The sequence below is a fragment of the Dermacentor silvarum genome, chromosome 1 (assembly GCF_013339745.2).
Source record: "Dermacentor silvarum isolate Dsil-2018 chromosome 1, BIME_Dsil_1.4, whole genome shotgun sequence".
Lineage (NCBI taxonomy): Eukaryota > Metazoa > Arthropoda > Arachnida > Ixodida > Ixodidae > Dermacentor > Dermacentor silvarum.
In genome coordinates this window covers 328677310-328683496 of record NC_051154.1, presented here as the reverse complement: position 1 = coordinate 328683496, position 6187 = coordinate 328677310, and the positions used below count along the sequence as shown (strand labels likewise).

The 6187-nt window shown below is 49.7% G+C and overlaps 1 pseudogene; it reads right to left on the bottom strand.

The window, feature by feature from the left end:
• Nucleotides 1–4122: 4122 nt before the first annotated feature.
• On the bottom strand, nucleotides 4123–5324 carry LOC119443066 (uncharacterized; annotated as a pseudogene).
• Between the last annotated feature and the right edge of the window lie 863 nt (nucleotides 5325–6187).

Genomic DNA, 6187 nt, shown 5'->3' with positions numbered 1-6187 from the left:
TACCTAATTTTTGCGTATTTCTGCTTCTTTTTTCAGCTTCAACAACTTGTTTGGATGGAGAAATCGTATCTGTGGGAGGTTGCCTTCAATATAATGAACGCCATCATGGGCCATGCAGTTCAACTGCCGTGCAGCCTGCATGGGAACAAAAGCAAGAGACTGTTTAACATGCGGCTATGCAGAGTGGGAACAGGTGATACGCATTTAATTTCTCAGTTTTGTGCCTCTTGCTTATATTATGCACTGCTGACAGTGTTGGGATAATAAAGGTATATGTGTTGTATGCAGATGGTGCCTGAGAGACGCAGACATCGACATCAATCAAGCGCAAGACTTCATAAGAATGTGGCTGCCAGGCGCCGTCGACTATGCTAATAGCAGAAGGCGGCACTACGCCGAAGCGGCTCAACCCCCCGTAGAGTCATAAACAAAGCTTTCGTAGGTGGCCCACAGGATTGGGGATACGAGCGACAATCTGTATCACCCTATTTTAAGACCAATAAAGAAATTGTGTATATTATTTGGTTATATTATAGTAGATCATGGCATGTTGCATTGAGCTACCGTGCAATATTTGCGTACTTTAAAATCGTAGGAAATAACGGCATCGCCCACATACATCACAATCTGCCAATATGGCCATGCCAGTGGGTAATGCGGGACAATAAATTGACTAAAAGTGGCAGAGCCGGCTATTGACCAATACCGGCGCTGCCAGTAGGCAAGGTGGGACACTAAAATGGCAATGAACGGCAGAGCCGGCTATCTGCCTGTATTGGCGCTGCCACACAATGGCCGAAATAGGCCCTTTAGAGGCATGGCCGCGCTGGGCCATTCTTGACGCGGGTAGCGCTGCCGGTTTCGGGCCTATATTTGTGCCGGTGTTTGCCGTGATATTGCCGTGCTGGGGCCAGCCTGGTTGTGCTGCCTGGGTTAGCGCCCCCTGCACCCTAGCGTTCGTTTCAAAAAGTGCAGCAAAGGTGCAGCGCTGGTTCCGAAATTTTCAGAACCGGCTCTGCCGATGGTGTCGCGTTGGTGCACGCGTGGTTCACGAGCTTGCACACTTGAGAGCAGACCACAGCAGACGATGTCAGCGAACGACTTGCCAACGCTGTTTGTGCTTGTAGACGGGGTGCAAACGCAGGTTACCCCTGTAATGAACGAGGATGGGACCCGCGTTCCCTTCGGCGATGGTTTTGCCTACAGAACGCCAGGTATGTTAACCCTTTTTAGTCACATGGGGTCAATTTGTTGTTGTAAGCTCCTTCAATCCAGCTATCAGTGCCTGTGAATACGGTGAACACGATGTATTCGTTGCCTAATTAGCTATAGCAGTGTGCCTGTTCGTCAATATGCCCGTACTGAAGTGTACAAAATGCATGTAATTCTGATCCGGAAATTTATCGCGCACTATTTCCCGTGCAACAAAGGCGGAGGGAATAGCAAGTACGTAGTAACGTGCATAAAAATTTAAAATGTTGGCTGCGACAAAAAATATGTTCAAGTTTATTTGTTGAACTGCATACAACAAACTAGTATGTCAATCGACAAAAAATTGAAGTAGCTATATTAGCAGGCTTCGCTGTGGAATTCTGGCACCCTCGCCGATTTGTCACGTGTAGTGGAGATGAGACCATAGCACGGTTTTTTAAGTTCTTGTCGACGATTTATTAACCTAAAAAAACGAACTCTATCAACACCACTCCGCCTTCTTGGATTAGCCTTAACTGTTCAAAATGTTTGGGTGCCTTGTTGAGGCACCCAATAAATCTTTGGGTGCCTAATCACTTCGGCATAGCGACGGGAATGTTGGCGCTGCCATCCAAGATTTTCTTTTAAGATCAATGAGATTTACCCTCTGAATACAGAATTTTAGACCTCCTCTTTCACTAAAATTAAACTTGAACTGTTTTGTTATAACCATGGTAGAATTCTCATTTTTGTAAAATCATGCAGGCTCTACAATCTTTATCTTTCGATTATTACTTGCCTATTATGAAATTTTGACTTATTTTACACTTTCCTATAAACTACCCGATTTTTGGCCAATCCCCCAGAGTGGGTACGTGCCACTAGGTCACAATAATGTACATGTACATCTACGTCTGAATGTGTAGGTTGACAAGTCGCTCCTCTTTACTACTGAACCCACGTGTGAAGCTTCGAATATTTTAGTCCAGAGTAGACACATACCTACAACTAAATGTGGTACTATTTTCTGTCACAGATGGGACTGTCATTACAGTTATATTTCAAGGAAGCGACACTGACACGCTGTCACCGCAATCAGAAGTGGCTGCACCAGCATCACCTGCCATAGAGGCAACACCTGCAGACCTAGGCGCCGCACCGATGGAGGAGCGATCTGGATCCCCTGATGCCGAGCTTTGGAGCACTCGGAAAACCCGGTTCCTCATTTTAAAATACACGGAGATAAATCCTCTCGTCGGGAAAAAAAGCAGCCTTAAGCAAGTTTCATTTACTTTCTCATTGAAGTGTTAACAAAAAAATTTCAACTTTGTTTGCTTAGGCACTTGTGAGCGTACTTGAGCAGCTTTTAATGTGCTAGAGTTGCCAATTTTTAATCCATGACTTTTTTCACAGGACAAAAAAGGCCATGTGGCAAGCAATTGCCCTGATGCTCACCACAGAATTTTCATCTGTGATGACCGAGGTTCAAGTACAAAACAAATGGAAGAGCCTGGAACGGTCTTATAAGAAGACTAAAACGAAGAACAATTCATCCGGGCACTCGAGCGCTGTGTGTGAATATGAAGAGTGAGTGCTGTTGACCATTGCGTACAGTCTCGGGCTTTTGTATTTGCAACTAATTCTTTTCTTCTTTCATCGAGAGCTAAGTGATGTTCATGAAAAAGAACATCACATCACACCTATAGTTCTAATGAAGCCCGGAGAAACAGTTGAAAAAGACAGCAGGTGCAGTTGCCTTATTTTGACAGAAGTTTAGTTATCTCCCTTAATCCTGCACATTGTTTTTCAGCACGTCTTCCGATGCTGATGACAGCATTGACATATAGCCGGGCAAACCCTTGCTAAGCCCAGCATCAGCTGCAGCCAACCCAGCGGATGCCTTGACAAAAAAAAGGAAGGACAGCACATCACTGAATGCACTTTTAACGGAATTTAAGGAGGCAAAAAAAGAGCGGGCCGACCGCTTTGACAAGAAAATGACCTTGTTAGAGCGGCTGGTAACAGCTGTCGAGAAGGTTGCCACAACGGCTTCAGAATAAAAATTTCAAAGAAAAACACTGATACTTATGTGTGTGCATATTCTGTATTATCAGACAACCATAGAAAGTAGCCTGGGACTTGCAGGTCCCAAACGCCTTGATTCTTTATCTTTCACAAACGTTTTCTCAAAGTATATTTGCAGCATTACACAGAGTGAAGCAAAAACCCGCATTTCCCCGAAGGGGAGTATGAGGAAGTGCGAAGCATGGGGTGATGCTATGAGGGGGCGCGCGCGACTAAACTGCAGAGCCGAGCGAAGGAGACGGCAGCGAGAGAGCACGACTGACGCGCCGGCGCCAGCACCTCCTAAAAGCTTTCTAGGAGGTGTTGCCGGCGCCACACACACAACACGTGACGGCGGAGCGAAACACGCCAGGCGGTTGGAGAGGGGGTGAGCGGTGGGGAGAGTACGCACACGAGGGGCTGTTACCGGGCGAGGAGGGAGCTGTCAGCGCGAGGGGAGAGGCGGCGGCCGAGGGTGAGTGCAAACCTAACGGGGGGAGAGGCACACCAGCTGCATGGCGCCGTGACGTCACGGCGCGGAGGCGCCCGCTGCACAACGCGCCGTGACGTCACGGCGCGGAGAGCGGTGCGGAGCCGGCGCGGGGCGCGCGCAGCCACGGAGCGGAGGGCGGAGCGCGCGCAGTCACGTGGGGCGTGACGTCGCTGCGCCGTTGCTACAGACGCTCCTCTCCGCTCCTCGCGCCGTTGCTAGGGGAGAGGAGGAGGAGCGCGGATGCCGGCGGAGTTTTCGGGGTCGCTAAAGAAGTGCATTCGCACTTAAAACTTATCTGCATAAGTACTGCTAGTGGCACAAATGAAATAACTATTACGCACCGAGAAAGGCACAAAGATATGCACTTCTGTGTTTTAGCACTGCTTTTCGGCAATTGCTTTTCGCAGGCACTCGCTGTAGCCTGCCACACTGCGATCAACCACATGGCCACTGTCCTCATCATTTCGAATTTCCTCCAGATCCGGGAGTTCCTGCAGCTCTTCGAAGAAATATCTCTCCTCATTGCATAAGTTGTGCAGGACGTATGCGCCCATGATTACAAGGCAGCCCTGCTTGATGCTGGCTGCGTCCACCAAGTACAGCCTGCGAAATCGCTGCTTAAGTATTCCAAATGTCACCTCAATGGCAACTCGCTGCTGGGAATGAGACTTGTTATGTTTCCTTTTCCAGGAGGGGAAGCTCCGCTGTGTATCCTTGTAAGGCGTCATAAGCCATGGTAGCAACGGATAGGCCGAATCCCCCAGGATGTAACCATTGCTGCATTTCGATGCTGCAGCTTCAAAAAAGGGGCCTTCGCGGAGCACCCTGGCGTCGTGCGCCGAGCCGGGAAATCCAACGAGCACATCTATGAATCTGTTCTCATGGTTGCATATGCCTTGCAGGATCAAAGAAGGAAACTTTTTTCGATTGAAGTACGAGTGTGGGGATTCGGTCGGGGTGTTTATCTCTGTGTGGCTTCCATCCACACAGCCAATGGTGTTTCGCGGTCCCTTCCCAGCGCTCTTTATTAAGAAGCCACCCTTGCTACGTAATTGCTGTTGCTGGTCCGGCCACGCGATCACTTCTTCACTCGTGCTATGTAAAAGGTTCAGCACCCTCTCGATGCATGCGGCACAGATGACTCTGTAACATCAAATCTGTCTGCAATTGATTACATGCTGCACTGGCTTCCGAGATAGCTCAAAACGATGAGACACGTTTTTTCGGCACCGATTCGCGCGCGCCCTCCACGAGCTTCTGGGAAGAATTGAGATGCTTGATAGCGGTCTGCAAGACAGTTAAAGGTCTCGCGTGACCGTCGGAAAAGCCGCTTAAACTCAAACTCAAAATAGCTGCCAACGACATCTTCATGGTACCGTGGAATACGATTTCGGTCTTTCCTCACCAGCTTGACGGCTAACATTGCGACCAAGTCATCGAACTCCTCCTCACTGTCCGAGTCCACAAGGTCCATGGCTACTTGAACGAAAGTTGACAGTGTGGCACAGTTCATCGTCGTCGTTCAGTGCAGCAGCGATGCTCTCTCTCTCTCTCACACACACACACACACACACACACACACCACCGTGAACTTGCACCGTGAAGTGCACCACCGTGAACTTGGTTCAAGTGGTGCAGCCGAATCGAACAGATCCGGAACAACGGCGTGGGGATGGGGAACGACGAGTAGTGTAGGGAACAGGGGTTTCATCTGGCGGCACAGGGGATTGTTGCTATCGAGGGGCGTAACTGTTCATGGGTCGGCGGTAATCATAAGTAGGCTGCATACGGCGTCGACAAAAGCGGGCAACGTGTCCCGGAATGCCACAATGGTAGCAAATTGGGCGGTTGTCGGCTGTGCGCCAAGGATTTGGCTGGCGTGGTAGCTGTGGTGCTGGCGGCAAGAAAGGAATCGGGGGCGGTCGCGCAACAGCTTGGAGAGGTGGACGTGGAGCGAAGGGCGGCCTTGCAGCGACGTCAGCGTATGTCAAGGGCGCCACGACTGTAGGCGGTTGAATAGCAGCTGGCAGGCACTCAGCGACTTGCTCCTTGATGACGGTCTGTAACCCCTGTGTCAGTGGGGAGTATGGTTGCGCGTTCGTAAAGGGCACCAGGTAAAGCTGCCGAGCAACTTCTTCTCGGACGAACTCCTTTATCTGGTACATTAGAGGCGACTCGTCAACACCTAGCGTCAGACCTGAGACAGGGGCGAATTCTGAGGGCGGATGTTGTGTGACAACTCGCTGCCTTCGAAATTCGCGTAACTTTGATACAGCGCAATGACGACAGACACTGTGGTCCGGTTCCGGGCGACCAACATCTGGAAGGCGTCATCCTCAATTCCCTTGAGGATATGCCGGATCTTATCGGCATCTGGCATCGTTGCGTCGACTCTTTTGCACAGATTAACGACGTCTTCGATGTAGCTGGTAAAATTAT